The sequence below is a fragment of the Triturus cristatus genome, chromosome 4_2 (assembly GCF_964204655.1).
Source record: "Triturus cristatus chromosome 4_2, aTriCri1.1, whole genome shotgun sequence".
NCBI lineage: Eukaryota > Metazoa > Chordata > Amphibia > Caudata > Salamandridae > Triturus > Triturus cristatus.
This window is the reverse complement of record NC_140586.1, coordinates 292,336,583-292,359,287: the sequence shown is the minus strand read 5'-3', so window position 1 is coordinate 292,359,287 and position 22,705 is coordinate 292,336,583. Positions and strand designations below refer to the sequence as shown.

At 44.6% G+C, this 22,705-nt stretch overlaps 1 protein-coding gene across 2 annotated transcripts in view; it reads right to left on the bottom strand.

Moving 5' to 3' along the window:
* The window catches only part of RABGAP1L (RAB GTPase activating protein 1 like), a 1,225,189-nt gene extending 1,202,732 nt beyond the window's left edge, over positions 1-22,457 (bottom strand). Inside the window, exon 1 of one of the 2 annotated variants that reach the window (XM_085601582.1) lies at positions 22,296-22,457. The gene's annotated coding sequence lies outside the window, so the exon portion shown is untranslated. The remainder of the gene's footprint in view (positions 1-22,295) is intronic. The other variant, XM_085601581.1, reaches the window with a different exon arrangement.
* Positions 22,458-22,705: the final 248 nt, after the last annotated feature.

Here is a 22,705-nt window from a genome sequence, read left to right as displayed (position 1 = left end):
TTTTCCTTCCTAAATAAAGAGAGGGCATTATCAGCCAAAATCCAGCACTAGAAGAACGAATTTAAAGAAAGTTCGTACATGTATTTATTAATGTATTTTTTACAGAAATGCCAGATCACTGAGCCGTCTTTGACAGAGCTATGCATTCAAAATTGTTGCATTTTAAAAAGTCACGATTTACCAGAAGTAGGAGGTCGCCGGGCTGGAGGCAACACCACACAAGGGTGTTTCCGCCAGACGAGGGAGCAGCGCCAGACAAGGGAACCTCTGCAAGACTGAACAAACTGTGCCAAGTCAGAGGCGATGCTCCACAACAGACGAGAGAAGCGACGGACCAGGCACACTGCGAGTTAAAAAAAGATTACTGCGCGATAAGATGGTAGACCAGTCAGCCAGGTTGATTAAATCAAGGAAAGAGTAGGGCGCCAGATTAAAGATGTTGCGCAAAACAACTTTGCGCTTTCGACTGAGGCAACAACTGCCCGCATTAATTGTGCATTTTTTTTGCAGATAGTGCAAAAGTTAAGGTGCACACAGATTTCGTTGATGCCTCCTACCGCCGGACTTTGCCACTCATCTGCGCGTGCAACGACGCTAACACGAAGATAGACGTTTTTGCACCAGCTGTGGCTGTAGCTTGCATAGTTGACAAGCCTCACATCTAAAAGTGAGAGGGGTGGGGGAGTGTGACCCTTGCGGGAGCGAGCCAGGGGCACCATGTGTTTGCAAGTTAATTACAAACATATGGTGTCAAAGCTCGCTCCCGCAAGGGAATCGCCATACGTGCACGCGTTGCCATTGAAGGCAATGGAACGCGCGCACGTTTTCGTTACACAAACTGCATCGATGGCTAAAGGTATTTTTCTAAGCAGCGCATGAGCGCTGCTAGGCGAGATCTAAAAATAACATATATGTCATATAAACCAATGGGTCATCATAGGTCGATTATACTGGAGGGCTTAATTTGAGTAGTCTAGATTGTAGTTTTTAGATATTTCCATTAACTATACATGCCTTGTGAGAGTCCCTCCTTGCTAAGATTCGGGCCCGTAAACCTCAAATGGATTGATGAGCAAATGGCTGCGTTATACATTTTGTTATTTAATTCATAGAGCAAAATTTAGAGGACCATGCTTAGTGCCACTAATCCTGTTACTGTGAAACTCATTAGCTCAAGTGCAGCATTTATGAAGCGGTATAGGTTATGCATTCAAACGCGATACCTTTTAGGTGTATCTTACCTCATTTAGGAGCTGCGGTCAACCTACCGGCCCCTCGACAGTCCACTACACCATGACAAGTGGTTTCATTTTGTACCTATGGTGCAGCATTCTCAATCTGCGCGTGACACCACAGTGAGCAGCGTGACTTGTCATCACGATGAGTAAAGACTCCTACGTTGTGTCTTGTTGATGGGCAACGTATTTCCCACTTAGTAAAGCATGATTCTTTTAATTAAATGCTATGTTTAATGTACAATATTGTGCCAAAATGATGAGAATCCTACTGCCCTCCTCTTCCACTTTGTAAAACATAAAGCTTCGATAAGTGTGACTATGTAAACTCAATATTCTGTAATGGAGTTGAAATCTGCACAGATCTAGCGCTCAGCTTTATTTGTGTCACCATATGTTATTTAGCACTCGTCAGTATTATGGTATAAAAATTGGCATGATAGAAGCTGTACATCACCAGTGGAGCAGTGGAATTCAGGGAGAACACTGTAGATGTCCAACCCACACTTGCACTGAGGGAAAAGGAAGAGTGGAGATTATTTAAAGTACTCAAGGTTCATAGGAAAGTGTAGCAAGGTATTAATATGTGTATGGCTGTGAGGCCCTACCATGTAATATTAACAAGACACATAGAAGTGGACCTCGGATTCACACCAGTTATCCTTCTCTGAGTCATGAAAGAGTGGCAAAGAGCAGACAGGCTTACTTAGAGGACCATATGTTAAGCATTTTAGAGTGCCAACAGTGATAAGGAATTGACACAACTCGAGAGTAATCGGACACCAATTTATAAAAATAGAGCTTATTTTCATATAATTTTAGACACCAGAATGAAGAATGTACAGTTCGTATAACCGGAGTAATAGAATTTACAGTGATAATAAAATCAATACTTTGCAGATCTGTTAAACTTTATCATTGCGGTCAATGGAGAAAATCTCCGGTGACACTAGGTCACTTTCAGGGTGAGTACAACTGAACCCACTTGGAGTTAAGGTTTTGCGGGTCAACAGACCAATCCTTGACAGTCAGAACAATTTAACCTTGCTCAGGGACTCTGGGTGCAAAGGTGACAACTGTCCTTGGTGCTGAACTGGAGCCACGAGAGTGGTCAAAAACAGCACATGACAAAACAGTACATGCAGGGTGAGTTCAGAGGAGCCCCTTGGAGGAAAAGCTTGGAGGAGCACCTGGACCAAGAATCACCAGGTAGAACAGCTGTACCTACCTTGGGTGTCTCAAGGGCAGAGATGTGCCTGGCTATCCGCAGTGCTGAACGTGACTGCGGGTGCTGGCTTTACCAGGTGTACCAACTAAGCCTGCTTTGGGATGCAATAACTCGACAACAGCACCATAGGAGGGGGGCAATGCAAAAGGTTCCCTCCAAGTGGGGCGTCTAGTGAAGCAGTTAGTAGTCAGCCGGACCACAAACAAGCCTTGGTCCCAGCAGAAGTCATGGCTGGGTCAATCTTCCTCCAGAGGTCATGGGAATGCTGTAGAGGGCTAAGACTTGCTGGGGTTTACGACTACGCTTCCAAGAAGGCACCCGGCTGGTTACTTTCGGACTGGTCCACGTCGGAACACGGTGGTCAAGCCTTCTTCCGATTGGGGAAATGCAGTTTGTGCCTGCCGACTGCAGAGGACTGGTACCTCTAGCCCTTGGGAGTCATAGTGAAGTCCTTGGCTCACAAAGAGGTTCACATTCCTTGTGGAACCGGTCTCTAGTCCGGGACAAGTCGTAGTCCGGCCGCAGGTGGGCTGCCTAAGGTGCAGAGCTTTGCGCCTTTCTTTTCATGGAGTCCTGCCTTGTGCTGACACAGCTCTCTTCTTTATCCTCCTTCAGAGCTGATCTGGAGTTCTAGTATCAGGGATGCCCATTAAAACCTAGATTTAGTCAGTGATTACAGGTGTGAGGGCTAATCGCCAATAGGCTACTAGTCCTGCGGCTATTCCGCCCCTGATGTCACAACATCAAGTTGGTGTATGTCACCAAAGGACCCAGAACTCACTATTCTACGAGCTTTCCAAGTAGGCATAGGCCATCCTCAGCTGTATGGACCGATCAACCCACCCAGACTACAGCCCACCCAGACTACCTAGAGGTATGGCTATCCTTTGGGGGATGTAGACCTCCTGAATACCTAATTTCCCACCTGCTCGCAAACACAAGTGCTTGGGTGCGGGGGGGGACTTTGTCTCCACAGGCAGACAAGTCACTTACATATCCGAGGCGATTTCAGGAGAACAGTGGTAACGACTTTAGTGCTATCAAAATTAGACTATTGTAAAGGCCTCTACCTTGGGTTACAGAAACAACATCTGAAAAAACTTCAAATGGTGCAGAATGCTGCAGCCAGGCTTTTACTGAACGTACCCAAGTATCAATCAATTAAAGAGGAGATCCAGAAACTCCAGTGGCGTAACGTATCAAGTTTAAGGCACTTTGCCTAGCTTACAAGGCATTGAATAATATAGGACCTGCACCTTTGAAAAACCTCTTCTCCTGGTACCACTCAGGCAGACAGTTAAGGTCTACCAATGCCAGATTTATGTTGGTACCAAGGATTCGAACTTCGAGCTGGGGAGGTCGAAGTATTGGCTACTGTGCAGCCAAACTATGGAATACACTCCCGGCACACGAGAGAGGCCAAGTCCCTCATCTCCTTTAGAAAAGAATTTAAAAATTGGTTATTTTTAAACTAATTCATCTCCTCCCCACTTTACGGTCCGGTTCAGCTCCAAGACACATCAGGGTATTTGCGCGTTTTAAAAATCATATTAACATAACATGAAGCCTTTGGGGCTCACTGCCCGGATGGGTCTTTCACTAGCCGTCCTAGGACAGCAGGAGTGTCACCTCCTTCCTGCGCAGGCCTTTTGTCTCACGTCCCCTGGGAGTGATAGCACACACCAGCAGAAGGTCAGACTTCTGTCTTGGCGGCAAACGGCTCAGAAAGCCCGCCAAGGCACAAGGGAACTCGTTATCTCAGTGGGCAAACTGTAAGGATGCCACCTGGGTGCATGTCAGTTCAACCTTGACATGAGAATCATAGCAGGGGTGAAAAAGCACAGTGTTTGATTCCAAACACAACTAAATTCGGTGGTAGCATCGTGGAGCTGGCTATCTCGGTTTTGTCCGGTAGCCAGTCCACATTAACCTATGGATGGCAGGTCACTTACAGTAAACTTGAATGGCATGGTTACTGTAGTGGCATTTATGTCTGTACAGATATGCCTTCACCATTAAGATAATGCACCCTCCGTCCTGGGCTTTAGAAGGCCTACCTTAGGGGTGACTTATAAACCTTAAGGCAGTGAGGGGACTGTCACACATGGTGTGTGTAGAGTCGCGCTTGACCAGAGAATCTGCTCGTGCAGGCTGCAGAAGCAGCCCTTCAGACTTTACTTTTGCTTGGCTCACTCAGGGTGGCACAAATAGTGCTGCAGCCCTGGTGACCCCTTTAACGCCCTTGCCCTGGGTACCTACCACTGGTACCATATACTAGGGACCTATAAAGGGTGGGGGTTAAAGCATCTTGCCAATTGGATTTACCAATTCACATTACCTTTTGAAGGAAAGAGCACAGGCACTGGGGCCTAGTTAGCAGGTCCCAGTGCACTTTCAGTTCTAAAATCACAGCATCTAGAGCACAAAGTGTGTGTGTGGGTGGGTTGGCATCCAAAAAGGGCACTTTCCTACAGAGAGTACTTCAGATTAGATTCCATGCCACCTCATCGTTAAGTCCATTTTCAGGTATCTACAAGCAGTAAATCCATCGTTGTTCATACCGAAATAAATTACCATCCATATTTGTGCGAGAAGATGCCATTCCTTCAGTGACGTACCACTTCAAACATTTCCTCAAAAAAGGGCTCGGTGAAAATGATTTTATCAGTTGTTGTATTTTTTAATGCGCTTTGATGTTAATGTATACTTAGTTTTACTTTTCTTGTCATCATCCCTGCATACTTGAGACCACATGCTCAGATGATGATGTATACTACATTGTTTGATTCACAGTTGGTATGGTGTTTCAAAACACAGGGCGTTGTTAAACTGAGAACAATTTGTTTATTTTCTCTGCCTGTGGGCATACATTGCAGTGTCCACTTGGAAAATATCCAGAGACGGTAGGCATATTCCACAGGTCTATCAAAGTGTTTGATGGACAGCTTCTAGGTCTGGTATGTACCAGCGTGTCTCTCAATGATTGGTCCTTCCTGAAAGAGAACAGTGGTTTTTCGAAACTCAATGGTCCTGGGATGAGAACCTTCCAGTGCTTCTTGGTGATCCTTTTCATCTGGTTTGTGAGAACCCTATAGGTAGTAACACGTATGAGACGATCTGTTGCTGATCTATTGAAAGACTGTAGCTCACAGGAGTTGTTTCTGGCTCTTTTCTCTGCCGTCTTAATGAACCTCATCAGATAATGTTTCTCTAGCAATGTGCTAGTGAGATTATTAGCATGCTCATTGAAGCCGGACTTTGTGGTACAGTTCTGCTGAGCCTTGGAGACTGTCCCACAGGTAGATTCTCTCAGAGCGATCTCGGATGGAAACTATCAAAGCAGAGAAGTAGGTCTCAGTATGAGATCTCGGTTTTGCTCATTGAGATAGAAAACTTCTGGTACGGATTAATGCTGGTGATCCATCTCGAGAAATCTTCTACCTGTTCACTCGTGCTTTTCCAGATGGCAAAACATGTTGTCTATGTACCGTTTCAATACTGTGACATTTTGCCTAAATGGGTTAGTATGGTTTAGCACGTGCAGTTTCAAAATAACGACTGCACAAGAAGGCCAGACTTGGAGCAAATATACTGCCCTTTAAGGTGCTGTGTGTTTGCAAGAAGAAATAATATTCTAACTTGAGGGTCAGTGCCATATGGGCTCAGTCTAGAATGAAAATCGATGGGTGTGATGGAGTTCCAAGTCATCTTTTGCAGCAGTTCTTCTTCTACTCTTAGTAACTCTTCTTGAGGGATACTGGTAATGATTCAACATCTAAGGTAACCAGTATGTTAGTTAATGGATATAACCACATACTTTCCAGAATATTCAATAGATATTTATATCTTTAATCTATGATGGCATCTGAATGACATGCAGCCTTAAGAAATTATCAACAAATTTTGAGAGTGATTCCAATATTGATCCCAATCCCCGAGACAATCGGTCTACTGGGAGGCAGAACTTTTCCCTTGTGCACCTCTGGCATGAGGTAAAAGTAAGGCACTTGTGGAGATTTCCAGGAGAAATTACTCTTCCTGTTTGGTGATCCACTTGTTCTCTTCCGACTTCTTTATCAAGTATTCCACAACCTACACGATGTGCTTTGTAGCGTCCTGCTCCAGCTTCTTGCAATTCCTGGTCTCAATTAGTAATTTGAGACATTTCTCTCTGTACCTCTGGATAGGCATTATTACTGTTGCTCCCCATTTGTCTGCAGGCTTGATGATTACTTAATCCAGGTTGATAATATCCTGTAGTGCCATTTGTAGGTTCATCTCAGAGTGTCACGATCCCATGTCACCGCTTGTTCAAAGACCAACAACTTATGTTGCATAATTGCTAATGTAGGATAGAATCTGGATTTTGTACGTAGACCAGTGTTCGTCTCAGTCATCTCCATTTCCTTATTAGCAAAGAACACTTTCAATCTAACTTTTTGAATGAACTCAAAAATCTCCCTTATCAGGCCAAATACGTCTGCTGTTGGCACAAGTGTTAAAGTCCAATTACATTTAACACAACTGTATACCGCAGTGTAAATGAATATTTGACAATGAAAATAATACTTTGCCTTTGCATCTTGCGTTTGATCACTAACTATGCATGACACATGTTTTCTCACTATCAACTATTTAAGGTCCCCCACCTCTGCCCCAGAGGTTTTCTGTGTGCCTTCTTTTCATTACACTCATGGTTAGTCGACTGACATGGAAGCACAGCAACCTGGATTCTCAACTCAAAATTGGGATTATTCTTTCACCCATGACTATGGTGTCCCCTTCAAGGGCTAGTTCATTGGGACTCTTATCGAAAGATGCAAAAAGCAGTGTCCTAAAGTCTATAATTAGTACTACTCTGTTACCACTGAACATGGCATCCTCTTCTTATGCCAGTTCATCAGATATGAGTGAATACCCTTTAAAATTCTCCTGTATGCTTTCTTTAGATCAGCAAGTGGGAACAGATTTCTAGAGGTACTCTAATTGGAGTAATGACCATCCAGCAATTCTATAAAATATATTGGATACTTGGACATCCTCTTGTTAGAGAGAACATGCACCATCAGTCTGTGGTTGGTTTTAAAATCAAATATTCTTCACCACAGGTTTTGGAGAAATGCAAGATGTCAGACTGCATGCTGATGTCTTGCTCGCAAAGAAAGAATGATTCTTAACAGCCAAAGGAAAAACACAGCATGTAGAGGCAATTGGGCCCTAAAAGATTTAAGTGCTGTTGGAGATATCAAATGGAGCCTTCAGTGAATGTCAGAAAAGGTCATGAGTACGGTCAAGATCATAAATATGGTGAAGACCAAGAACACCACACAGAGAGACTGTGATGGAGTACAAAAGATTATGATGTAAAAAAACAAAAACTACATGAGCACTGAAATCTGGAAGACAGATATAAAAGCCGATCAAAATGACTTGAAAAAATGGAAACAGCAACCGAGACCCTGGACATAACTGGAGTTTGGAGAGGCAAGATCAAATGCCATCCCCTTGTGAAAGGCTAAAGTGTTCAGTACTCTAAACAATCTGGTAAATTCATATCATGAATGACAAATAAACAAGGAAATGAAAACATAATGCCTAATTGGGATGAACCAAGTTACTCATGGCTTGGAGATTAAATCAGAGAAGCTCTTAATCTACATTTTTAAATCTACATCCTGTTTGACCGCTATAATTTTGGCCACTACAAGGCCAACCCTAGGTGCAGGGGTGAGAGAGATAGTCAAACACATACCTCTAGATCGTAAGCCTTTTCAATTCCATGGAATACTTCAGGCCCTATTGATACACTTACTTGATGTTGAGTTTAGTTTGGTGCCCCTTCCTTAAACTTCACCAAAGAGAGAGAACATTTATGTCTGTAGCCCTATAGACTGGTAAGCTCTTTGGCACGTCAACAAAATTCAATGCACGGAAAATCTCCCCCAAATGTTCCTTTAAAATGTTGAGGTCTCCGGAAAAATGTCATGATTTCAAAATACCGCAATTGGTTGAACACAAGTTACAGGGTCAATGAATTTCAAGGTGGCTATTTTTAGTCATTATATAAGGATGTAGGGTACATTACAGCCTACAATTCCCATATCAATCATCCTAGCCCATTCCTACTCTTTCAACTTTCAAAACCTCTAAACCCTCATCTCTGATCATCTTTTCATCACTTTCATGCAGATACTGTCATTACCTTTAAATATAACAAATTCAAAACAAAGAACACTTTATGACTGATGGGTGAGGACCTTAGCAATGAACTAGAGTACTGCTCAATGCTTATAACATTCTAAACAAAGAAATTTACTTTTCATTGGCATGTTAAATTAATATTAATAATATGTGCAATTAACAAAAAAAAAGGAGGGAGGATAGACTGATTAAAAACTGTATTGTAAAATGAATACCAAAGAACGTGCAAGATTATTGGCGGGCACAAAATGCCAAGCAAAGAAATTGTGTGTTAACCCGGCACCAAGCCAAAAGCCAACCAACGTTGCGGGCACCCATTTGAGCACTGGAAATGAAACCAAGAAATGGAACGCAGGACCCTTGGTACTATGCTGATCAGAAGTATATTTTCAGCAAGATGAACAAGCAGTGCCTATGCAGAATCAAATCAGCATACAAAATAAACAACCAGAATAAAGAGCTGAGTGGTCTGGAGGAAACCATAGTGCTTTTACCTACAAACTCCAGCACCGAGCATGCAGACAGGACCACTTCATGGAAGAAATTACAGCATCTCATGACGACACCCAGCTAGCCACTCAGAATGAATACCACTGCTTCATGGGGCTTCAGGTATAAATAAAATATGGGGCTTCCAGTATAGCTAACACCATACCCACTGGCAGGCTGCTGCAGTACTGCAGTGACCCATTACACTTAATCCTGCATATATACGCTGCTTGCATTCTCTGCACATGCCACTTACTGCCACCTCTGCTCTCTATATAGTGAAGTAAATGGCCAACAAGGGGATCATTTACAGAGTATGTCGTACAATTATTTACTTACGTTATTTACATATCTTTAATAAATAGACATATGGAACAAATCTTTAGAATTATCTAGAAAATAAGCAAAAACTGAACAAGAAATCAGAAAAGCAAAAAATAGGCCTACAACAAAGAGCATTCAATTAAAGAGTTTTATAATAAACTGAAACACAAATGATAAACAGATTGTCATGGGGTACGCAACCAGCAAGGCTCACACACTCATCATGTACCACTGATATATGCCTGAGTCTAGAACAAAATATGACGATTGTGTGACAGCCCACTCTCATTTGGGACTGGTCCATGGGAAGTTGTTTTTTGGTTTTAAGATTCGGTCCTCAAATTATGGTTTTCTAAAGAGACCATAATCAACGTTTCGGTCCCTGGTGTGTTAAGTACATGTGAAATACAAGTGACCATCTTCAAAAATGCTTAGCATAAGGTTAATGTTAATGACACCTAGTAAGATATTTCAGTCTATAATGGGAGAGCTGGATCAGATTGAATACAATAAGACTGAGGAAGTGCTCAATTGACTTCGGGCATTTGTTTGGAGTAGTCAAGAAGGAAAAAGACTTTAAGACCGAACACCATACACGCTACTTTCAATCTAGCGTTATGCCAGTTTCTACAGACAGGGAAGCTCACATAGAGATCTATATTGTTTGAATACGCCTACCTTAACTTCACTTGTATCTCGTGTCTCCAGGTTCTCTACTCATTTATAATGTATATCCCAGATCGGAATTTGGTAATGTATATCAAAAACAAACAGGCTGCTATATAATGGACTTCCCTCCCAGCAAATTTAAAAGCCACTGTCAACCGTCTCCAGCCATCACCCATAACCATTTCCGTCTCACAATCTGGTAAACACTTGCCTGTTAGCTATAATTATTCTAATTTTCCTCAACCATATCTATTCACGTCACCAATCAATCACACAAACACATCCAATCCTCCACTAGCATGGATATCTTCCTCCATAGTGGGATCTTCCTGTAAACTAACTAATCACCCCACCAACTAGCTAGTCACCCCACCAATCGTCTGCAGAAGACTAAACTCAATAACCAAAAAACACTAAATTAACCACTATCGTTGGGTTCCCGAGTAGCATGCTACTCGCCATAAAGCGCTTCACCACTTGATCATGGATAGTAAGTGCTGTACAAATGCAATTACAGGTGTAGCAAATATCCAGTCAACGACTCCAACACACTAACCCCTGCTGTTCACAGCTTTGCCATTAAACCACTTCAGCGCCCTACAAATCTGGCTGCTGATGGTCCCATACACCGGACGCATGAACTCTGAAGTTTGGGTGAACTACTGCTTTGTGGCAAAGGCTGATCTGGCCTTGGTTAGTCCCGTTCTGTAGTGGCACAGACGAACTAAGAAGCTTTCAGGAAGGTTTCCACCCACTGGAATTACAAGTGATGAAACAAGAGTTGGCACAACTGCTTCAACCCAACACTGTTTTGATGTTTCAGTAGCTGATGGAAAACCACAACCATGAGACTGGAATTGTTGTGTAACACTACTGTAGATGATTTATTTATTTATTTGGTGTTTTATATAGCGTGAACATGACCCTGAGTAGGGTATCAGAGCGCTTTACATTTACATATCAAGAAACAGGTATGTTACCAAGTCATTAGAAATCTCAGAAGAAAAACAAACTTAACGCAGAACATTTAAGAGCCACTGCTAGAAAGCAATTAAACCAAGGATGCAGGGTACAAAATCTACTCTTGAACTCGATGAATAGCTCTTTCCTTACCACCTTCCTCTAAAAACATTTTTTTTTTAATTGGGCAGACCACATCTTATGACACAATCACTCATTTATCCATGCAACTGCAATATCACTGCAGATTCATCTACTAGGAATGCCTAGCAGACACAAATGTCGGATGAGTGTTATACATGTAATACAGAATAACCTAGCTAAAACAAGGATGCAACGAGTTCTAATGGGTAAAAGGAATGTACATTCTATAACACACCCCAACAACTAAATGAGAAACAAGCATTGGTAAAAACCAATTGGTCCAGTGGTGGTTGCTAGCCTTCTGGCTTTATCAATGTCCGTTTTGCTTTGTAATGGGTTTTGTAAACTTTTGTTGTTATGCGAACTGCCGGGGCCTCGACAAATATTAAAAAAATGGCTAGAAGCTAAAATATTGCTAGGTGTTACAAAGCACTGGTTGCCTTAGTAGTCTCAGGCACTGGAGGGAATTACTTGGTATACAGGTATGCTCTTGTGAAACAGCAGAATGCTGTTAATTACAGAAAAGTTAGCTAGTTGTTGAAATGGGCTGACTCGCTGTATGCATGCGGTAGCATGCAGCAGAAAAACGTGAATGACAAGCACAGGCAAACGAAGGAAGCCCCTTATAAGCAACTATATTTATCCATATAATTTTAGCAAAATAAAAAGGTCTTGGCAAACGCAAAACCTATAAATAGAATAAGCAACATAAACAAACTGGCATAGATGGATCTAAAGTTCCATTTGGTAACCGCGGGGGAACCTTGAAACAATGGGGAAACCCAGTTGATAAATTTATATTTAAACTGAGTACTCTGACACGCAAACACACCCTGGGTTCTGTAATGGTTTATAAAACACTGCACGTAGGTACACCAGAACTGTCCAACATTTGTCTTTGAGAAGTTGATATCTGTGAGATTTTCAGTGAAGCATTGATTCCCATGTACGATCATTGTTCCGTACTGTATTATAGGATCCCTATAGAGCTTTCAGTACCGCCTGTCAAGGCCACAAATCACTCGCTAAGTGGACGACTAGGTTGCACATGATCTTCCAATGCATGTATGGGGAGGGTGTTGGTTGCTATCTAAAGTAGAGAGTTATCATGTCAAGTGTGACTAGCCAGAGAATGTTCTTCAAACTTTCAGATTCAGTGTGTGGCAGCATTCTACAGATAAAGCAGTATGCAAGAGGAAGTGTGAGAGATAGCTTACCAGGCAGCGTCTATAAACGAGTGTCATCTGAGGCCATCGCAGTTTTTGAAACCGGGTCTTTTTGGGTCATCTGAATACCAAAGGTTTATACAATCATTCCTAATGGGGGCGAGTTAATAGGTTTGCATAGCAGGACAAGTGAAGTTGGAGTTGATGCACCATGGGGCTGGGTCGGAGTCGGTCCTGGGACAAAACTAGCCATACTCTGAAGTCACTGGTGCACGACGAGTAAACCACTTTATGGAGTCACCCAGGAGCATGAGAAACTGGACCCATGGGGGGCACAGTAACACCACCAGTTAACCGCTTTATAGAGTCCACTCAGGAGAAGAAGGCCCTACACCATTAAGGTATATTTAGGCTACACTAAGATAATTACTACATACAGTGGTGAAATTACATTTAACTGGGAGCACTGAAACAGTTAACAGATTGATGATGGATAATGCCAGAGACAGATATCGCTGGATCGGGCCCATGACCACAGTCCCGCTGCTCCACTTAGAGTTCTCGTCATCACCCTTTCCCCCTTATTTCTCATGCATTTGGTTAACCTCTGCATCATCCAAAAGTGTATTGCATGCAGTTAAACTGGATTATACCTTAGGTGGCCAAAAGCTGTTGCAATACCAAACTTGAGTGATAGACTTTGCTGCCCACTATATCAAGACACAGTCTTAAATTCCACACATTCACAATAGTGACCAAAAAGCAATCAACCATCAAATATTAAAGGATCAACATACAAAAACATACAACCACTTCCAAAGAGTGAGTAGAGTGCAATAAAATGACCAACAAATTATTAGACAGCTGCACAGCCTCTTATGTTCACATATGGAGTTCACAGAATCCCGGAACCAAAATTTGGCTGATAAGTTTTCTCCCTTGAATGGCCCTGGAAACGCCTGGTTGTTTTGTGTGGTTTTCCCAGCTTATGTGGAGAAACTCTAGGTGGGATACTGCCACTCATAATGAGGGTCTTAGAAGGGGAAGCACAGAAACGTAAAATACAAAATTCATCATATCACTTGGGGGATACGTTACACGTTACCTGCATTTGTAAAGCATACTGCTACCACGTGTATGGTCCTGTGGCACATTTCTTTCAAGTCTGGGCACTTCTTACAATTCTGGGGTGCTTGCTGACGAATCAAGGGGGCCTTTAGGCAAGGTGTTTGATAAGATAAAGAAATTAATGTTCAATTTAATAATGGGTTACAGTGCATGGTGACCTGTTAGGATGTGTCCAAATAGGCCATGGATACCTTGTAGTGTGTTATGTGCTGGTATGTGACTGCCAAATTAATTAACTGTTAATTTCATAGAACAAATTGAAATGCTGGAGTTACGATATATTTGACTATAGTCAGAAATGCAAACCACAGACAAACGTTCAACTAACGACAGCAGTCTGCTTGAAAAATAACGCGGGCAGCAGAGAACATTCCAACAACAACTGGACGATTTAGAAATAAAAAATGAGGATGCGTAAAACTTAAACAAAAAGAATAAGCTATTAGAACAAATAAAACAATAGATCAAAAACATAAAGGTCGAAACAGAACTGGAAACCCAGAAAAGACGACAAAAAATAAACTAAAAACTAGGAAAAGCAGCCAAAGAACAAACTGGAAATCCAGAGATACAACACAGAAGAAAATTATTTACAACACAATAAAAAACTAGGACGCACCAATTACTGACTCTCAAACAACCTCTAATGCGGAAATGTTGGCTCAGAGCAGACAAAAAGCAGGTAAGCCTACAGCGATACTGTGAAAATTCAAAGGCAGGAGTGATATGCTAACACTAACTTTCTCAAATATGGGAAGTAAATGCAGACTCTCTCATGCAACAAGCTAAAAGAAAACATTCTAACCTATGAAGGAAGTTCCGGGAACCATAAACTAGAAACAAATATACCTGCTGGGGTGTCAACGGTCACGACATGACACATAAAGAAGTGTTCATAACCAGACAGGAAGAAATACTGACATCAAAACCGAAAATGAACAACTTACACGATCGTAAACTGATGAAATAGGTTATTTACTTTTAAACCAATAAATGTTATGTATACTTATACTGTTTATTGCCATTGCTGAGTGTGTAAAGGGCTGTGAGTCATGAGAGTCAGAGCCTACACAGGTCATGATGCCCCTACCCTCCATCAAGAAGGGTAACAGCATATCGTACTCTGCGCGTCTGCATGATGTAGTGAACCATCACTACATCATGTAGATGCATCATACATCATGAATGTAGCCTTACCGATAGAGCTGCCGAATTTGGTGCTGGGGAACCTGGTTCGAGCCTCGACGTTGGCTCAACATCCTGTGTTTCGGGGCAAATCACTTCATCTCCCCATGCCTAGCATAAATGAATGTGTCCATATGTAAAGTAACTGGTGCTCATGTAAAGCGCTACAATACCCTAGGGTCGAGTTTGCGCTATGTAAATCTGCAAAAAATAAATCCGGGCATTACAATACAATGTATCCCTTTGCACCCGGAGGGCTGGGATCAACCCGAGGGATTAAATAAAGGTGTTGTTGCCGCTCGTGGCCAGACACATAACCACCATATACGTGTCAGGGGCGTAACACAGGCCCCCGCATCCCTTGCGATGCGGGTGGCCCCCCAGCTGCAGGGTGCCCCCTCAGCACAATACTCAGGTCTGAGCGCTCAGGATAAAATCTGGAACGGAGGCCCCTCCGTGTACATTGCAAGGGGGGGCTTAAACTTTCGTTACGCCACTGATACGTATGTGCTGCGTAGTTTATTGTGGGCTCCAAGTACAGGTCTGTCAATGCCTAGCTTGCCACCATCACACCGGCAACTGCTTGCCCAAGTATCAGGAGACGCGTACCTTGCCGGTGAGAAGCCTCCTGTCAGAGTGCGGCCACAGTCTGTGCCAGTGCAGGAGGGATGGTACTTCCCCATCCTGCATTCGCATGGCTCCAGTCCTCCATAGCAGGTGTGCAGTGACTACAGGGCTTGATTCCATGGCGGGCAAGGCCCCGTACAGCACTATGTACACACTGCCAGCAGTGTCATCCCAGGTACGGGTAAGTGCAAGGACTGAGGTGTGTGCGCGGCCCTGTGTGGCTGTCTGCATCAAGCACGTGGTGTGTGTAGCCTTCAGCATCAAGCATGTGGTGTGCAGTCAGCAGTCCGTGCGACCTCTTGTGGGGGAGTGTAAAACACTGGACGGAGGAGCTGTCCCAAAGTTCCACATCACCGAATAAGTGCCCAATGGGCCAAGCTAACAGGGAGGTAGAAAGATTTAGGAGGACGCTCAACAAGGCACTGTGGATCGGAGTGGAGCAGGGGGAGGATCTTGAGTGCTGCTTGCATAAATTTCTGAGAGCAGAATGCCAAACACCACGACTTGATGTGCCCCAGTGAATTCATGATGAGGAGGCCCATTTGAGATCTTATGCCGATGTGCCCGCAGTGGGAGCCTGCTACCCTAGATATCCAGGCAGCCCAGGCAAAAGGAATGACCAATAATGAAGGAGACAGCCGGAGACGGAGAACGGCGGAGCCCAACATCAAGGAGGGCGACTTTGTTATCATCAAAAACAGCCACCCAAGGTGGTAATTTCTTACTCCATTCGAGAAAGATGTATGGTGCGAGTTCGAGGGACCATGATCACAATTAATAGAGGAGGTGTGGAAGTACAGTGGATTTCTCATGGTTCAAGCCAGTCAGCAGATCCTGCAACAGTGGTGCCACAATGGTGCCAATGGATAGGACGTCTACGGCATAATTTCGCGCGATGTGCGAGACAGATGAAGCAGTAAACAGGCCCATGGTGATAAATTGTATTAACTATTTAAGAACTTACCCAATAGGGGGGAAGACAATGACTTTGATGCGGCTGTTAATGCTTTGAATAGATATTTTGACACAATTAAACCCCAAATATTAATGTTTCAAGTTACGACAAGGCTGCCAAGAGGTAGGCAAGTTTGTCGACGCCTTCTTTGCACGACTAAGTAAACTGGCAATCCCCTGTACGGGGATTGATAAGATGGATGAGATCCGAGCACATTTAATACATGTGTGTGACTCGTCTACTCTTAGAAAGCTGATTCTGAGACAACCAGACATCACATTGGACAACATCTTGATACTGGCTTGGTCATACAAGCTCGCAGACTCGAGGGCCAGCGAGATGGAGCATGCCCTAAACCTCAACACTTCAGCCACACCCATGTTCAGAGCAGTAAAAGTCAAAGAGGAGCATGTGGAAGCAATCCAACGATGGCCAGGGCGACCCTGTGATACCAGGTGTTCAAACAAGAGTGACTGAGAAGAGCTGTGGAAATTGCAGCCTTTCCAACCACCCGCCGAGGGGCTGCCCAGGTCAAGGCAAGCCCTGTTTGAGATGCGGATGCCCAAATCATTTTGCGAAAGTGTGTCACAGTTCCAGTGGAAGGTAGATCGGTAACGTGAAAGGCCTAACGACTGCCAACATTGATGGCTATCCCCAGAAGAGGGAGGAAACTCCCAAACACCTGCAATTGGCGCTCAGTTGAGTACTTTTATGGAGGAGGATAGCGATGAGGAAGCGTTTATGATGTTGTCTGCAGGAAGCAACAATCAAAGGAGAAGACCCCCACCCATGTACTAAGTGGACAATGGTGGAACTATGATCACACGCTCATCGACACAGGAGCATCAGTGAATGTCATTGACTATGAGCAGTTCCTCAAACTAAACCGAAAGCTTGACATCACCCCAACCACTGCTAAAATCTATACATATGGGGGAACAGACCCCATACCTCTACAAGGAGTCATAGAGGTGGAAGTGGCTCATGGGCCTAACAAGATACGGGCCAAGTTTCATGTGGCCAAAAACGGCACAGGAACCCTGCTGGGTTGTCACACTGCTGAGGATTTGGGTCTGGTGTTTTTCGCCTAACATACATAAATCTCATGTTGAAGACATTCTTGCGGAGTTTCCCGAACTGGTTAAGGGGTTGGGATACCTGAAAGGTGTCCAAGTCAAACTGCACATCAACACCTTTATCAGTTTTATGGTGCTGGGACACCCAAAGGGTGCCTTTTCATCACCACTCACTGGTGTAAAAAGAGCTGGAGCGTCTGGAGCAGGCTGGAATCATTAAAATGGTGACCGTCTCCATGCCATGGGTATCAACACTTGTCATTGTGCTGAAACCCAAACAACCTGGCGCCATAAGGTTATTCGTGGATATGAGCCTGCCTAACAAGGCTATTCGTAGAGACAGGCACATCACCCAAACAATCTGCAAGATTGTGGCTCACCTGAAAAGAGCCAAATGTTTTTCTAAGATCCGGAGTCGAGGTCGATATCACCAATTGATGCTGAAAGAGTCCAGCCGGTACATCACAACATTTTCCACACATGTGGGGTTGCGCTGGTTCCAGCTCCCAAGTTTTGGAGTGTCGTCTGCGGGGGAAGTCTTCCAGGACGCTATTTGTGAGGTGCTCTCTGGCCTGTTGGGAGTAATCAACGTTGATGATAACATATTGATTTTTTAAAGCACTCTAGATGAACACCACAGCATAATTATGGCCACCCTGCGTGGCTGGTGAAATGGGGGCTGACTCTTCACCGCCAGAAGTGCTCCTTCTACTCCAATGAGTTGGAATTTTTATGGTACCAATTTTCCGAGGATGGCTTGCAGGTGGATCCGCAGAAGGTCGAAGCCATCAGGACTGCGGCGGTTCCCCAGAATCCATCAGAGGTACGCCATTTTCTAGGGATGGCCTATTACTGCAGGAGGTTCATCCCTAATTTGGCTACCCTTTCAGACCCCTACAGTCCCTGGCGAAAAAAGATGTCAGTTGGAACTGGAACGACAAAGCAGCGCAAGCATTTAGAAATGTCAAGAAAGCACTCCTTCATGATGACACGATGGCATACTTCACTCCCGTGAGAAAGACTGAACTAATTATAGATGCCAGCCGGGTAGAGCTAGGGGCAGTCCTCATGCAACTAAAAGACAATGAGGGGTGGGTACCTACTGCATATGCCAGCCGCGCCCTCACAGCTGTTGAAACCAGATATGCTCAAATAGAAAGAGAGACAGTGGCGATCAGGCGGGTCTGGAAACTCTTCCACCTGTATCTTTGTGGCCACCAATTTCAAGTCATTACTGACCATAGCCCTTAGTACTGTTGTTTGGAGGATCATCACGGAATGGTCCTCCGAGGATTGAAATATGGGCAGTGCAGTTGCATCAATACTCCTTTGAAGTAGTGTACCGACCCGGAATCAAGAATTTGGCCGATTACCTATCAATCCACCCCTGGCCATGGATCCCGGGACACAGCAGGAAGACGACCCAGGTGCTAAGGGTTTCACCAGAATGATCTGGGATGGACCTGCCCTCGAGCACTGTCCTTGGAGGAAATCGTTGAGGCCACAAAAGAAGACATGCCTCACGAAGCCCAAGGAGGCGCTTAGAGAACATCACTGGCGGAATTTCCTAGATGGCCTCCGAGGTCTCACCAAAGAGGAACAGATGGCGAGACAACAGTTGTGGAGGTGTAGCAATGACAGAGTGAAAGTGAAGAAGGGCTCTTGCTGTGGGGTCACCTGATCGTCATGCCTAGGAGGTTATGGACTGACACCGTGGAGTTAGCACACCAGGGCCATCAAGGAGTGGCTAAAATGAAAGCCCGCCTCTGAAGCAAGGTGTGGTTCCCAGGAATGGATAGTCTGGTACAGAAGAAAGTAAAAAAACTGCCACTCATGCATCATCATTAGCAGCGAACCTACTGCCGCCCCAGTCCTCACGGAAAGTCCAAGCGCCAGACTGTGGTCCACAGTAAGCATCGACTTCGGAAGCTTTCCTTATAAACAGAGTACTGCTGGTGGTTATGGACGGCTACACTAAGTTTCCAGCTGTAGACCTGGAGAAATCCACGGAGTTTGAATGTGTGAAATCGACTCTGGTGAAAATCTTTGCATTGTTTGGTATGCCTCATGAAATAAAGATGGGCAATGGGCCCTCATTTCAGGGTCAGGAGTTCAGGGAATATATAAGTCACCTCAACATTCCACATCACTGAATAACTCCCCAATGGCCCTAAGCTAATAGGGAGGAAGAAAGATTTAGGAGGACGCTCAACAAGGCACTGTGGATCGGAGTGGAGCAGGGGGAGGATCTTGAGTGTTGCTTGCCTTAATTTATGAGAGCATAACGCCAAACACCACGACTGGGTGCGGCCCAGCAAATTCAAAATGAGGAGGCCCATTTGAGATCCTGTGCCGACTAGCCCGCAGTGGGAGCCTGCTGCATTAGATATCCAAGAATGAATGGCCAATAATGAAGGAGACAGCCAGAGACGGGGAACGGCGGAGCCCAACATCAAGGAGGGTGATTTTGTTATCAAAGACCGCCACCCAGAGTGGAAATTTCTTACTCCATTTGGGAAATATGTATGGCATGTAGTGTGAGTTTGTGGGGCCATGATCACGGTTGAAAGAGGACACTCCCTGCAATGGAGGAGGATCTGACTTATGAAGCTGGCGATGAGGCAGTTGAGAACACTCAGGAAGGAAAGTCCAGTAGGGGCGACAGAAATGAAGCTGCTGAAGGTGAACGTTAGACAACAGCGGAAGACCATCCAGTGCCAGTGAATCCTCCAACTAGGTCATCCGTATCACCTAAGAGCCAATTCTCGACCCAGTCAGAAGCTGAAAGACTTTGTGTGTGGAGTTATTGCATAATGCATTTTTCCCACAACGTACAGTATAATTTTGTGGTTTTCTTTTTCTTTTAAAGATTAGAAGAGACGCAGTAAACCATCCGGGCATTACAATACAATGTATCAGTTGGTACTCGGAGGGCCGGGCTCGGCGGATTAAATAAAGGTGCTGCAGCCACTTGTGGCCAGAGCACGTAACTGCCATATGTGTGTGCTGCGTAGTTTACTGGGGGCACCAAGTAAATGGTCTGTCATAGGCCTAGTTGGCCAAGCTTGCCACCATTACACAAATATGGTTTTACCATGCTGCCCTTTAATGTGCTCTAGTTATAAAGATAGTTATTTAAGCAAACTCAGAGCACAATCGCACTACAAAGGTCCATTTGAAGCAGCAGCGTTCAGTTCTAGAGAATTATCATGCCCCCTCATTCCGAGACTCAGGAAGTGCAGTTTTACAAAAACCATATTTTATTGGGCCACATTTATTTTCACTGGCATTACAGACGCATAACGTCATTTATGTTTTATAAGTTTATATAAACTCTTCAAATGAGGTGTAGTGCGTCCTGCAAGAGTGTCAGATGCCTGCCAGAGGGTTCTTCCTGTAAGACACTGTGCTTTACCTAAACGGGAGATTTCTGCTAGTAAACGAGGGTTGTCGATATTCTCTCATTAAATGTACTGCAGCAGTGCTAAGAATCGCAGGTATTCAGTACCGGACAGTAGCTGCCCATTTAAAGCACTGCCTATATCAGGGCGGCGTCTATTCCTCAAAGAGCCTTTCTGTCCCTGAGGACATATGACCACTACACAGACTGAAGGGATGTGATGTGACCTACGCAAACAGCATGTGCTGCTCCTGCATAGCACGGTCTGGCTGTCTTCTGCTGCTGAAGGAGTGAACGGAGTCCTTGCAGCGTACAGGATAGCGCCTTGGCCTATTTGCTCATCTTGTTATTTAACCTGCAAAGGGATTTCGCTACATGCAGGGGGCGGCTTTTCCTCCTGCAGACAAGTGTATCTAGTCCTGCCCTTCCGCAGGAAGATGATGCTCGCCCTTTGATATTAACTAAATCCTTAATGAACGTTGTTCCAGCAGGAGTGCGAATGCTGCTTCCGGGACAGAGCACATGATTTATGCAGCTGGTCCAGTAGGAGTTTATCTGTTTACGGCACTTCTCAGGGAAGTGCTCCGTTCTTGCAAAAGGGGGAGTTTAGCAGCATGGAGCTTTTCCCATTAAACTGTCACAGTCCCGTAAAGGAATGCTGCCTTTAAGACAGGAGTCAGCTTCGCGCCGGAAGGTACCCGTAGCGCTCCTCTAATAGGAGGCTGTCCGATTCCAACTCAGGAGTGCCTGGTCGCTTCAGAACGTCGGCGGCGCCTCACTAATAAAAGGGTATCATGTGCCTACGGGAGGGTGTGGTTTCTGCAGGAGGTATAAATATAAAGTGCTTCACTTGGATGGTGCCAGGGTCCTGCAGGTCACTGCTGCTCTTCTCTGAGATTGTTGCAGGCTTACGTCTGGTTCATGCAAGAGGTTGCCTCTTCTCCTTGTGTAACGTAAGGTGTTCATGTAAAGCGCTTCAGTATCTTCAGGTCGAGTTCGCGCTATACAAAACTACAAAAAAGTAGATCTGGCTCCTGCAAGAAGGCACCTGGTGTCTAGAAGTATGTGGTGTTCTCTGAGGGTATCATGTTATTTCATCATCCTGCAAAAGATCAGTGATTATATTTTCTGAGTTTTCTGGTACCTGCAGATTACTTGTACTGCTGGACTAGCACTGCTGTCAGAGGAAGGTGCCTGTTTCCCGTAGTAAAGTGCCTGATTCCTATGAGAGGGTGTGGTCCCTGAAGAAGTTGAGTAGTAATCTTTTCACAAGACGCCTTGTCCCAAGCAAGGGGGTAGTTTTTGGAGGATGATGTATGGTTCCAATACAGGAGATTAATGGTGTTGCTCACATAGCAGCGTGCCTAATTCCTGCAGAAAGTTTAGCTACCGCAGATAGGTGCTTGCTTCCGTAGGACTGTGTTTGGGGTATACTTCTAGCAAATTGGCTAATGTTTGGTGTCTCTCACCCAGACCCCGCCCGGTTAACACATAATTGCATCACTTACCCGCTTCCGCCTCATCGGCAGGGGGCGCTCGAGTGCTGCAGATACCCCGACCAGACAGCACTGCCGCCAGTCCTGACTCCAGCCGTTCTCTACCTCAGCCTGCGGCGGCGCGCGCGGCCCAGGGCACGAGTACGCGCGATTGAGGGTTGGCCATGACACATTGGATAATGCGCGTGCGCACGCTTGTCAGAATTAGCTGCCTTCAAACCAGCAGCCACCTTAAGGTCAGGCCGTTTACCGCAGGAAGATGGAGCGATATAATTTTAGTTTTTTCTTGAATTTAGTTAGGTCTACAAGTGGCGGGCATTTTAGTGTCACGCAAACTCGTCACATGCCTCTCAAACGAAGAGTATGGCACCAAATCAGATTAACTAAATACAATATTTCTGATGTTACGTTTGGATGCAACT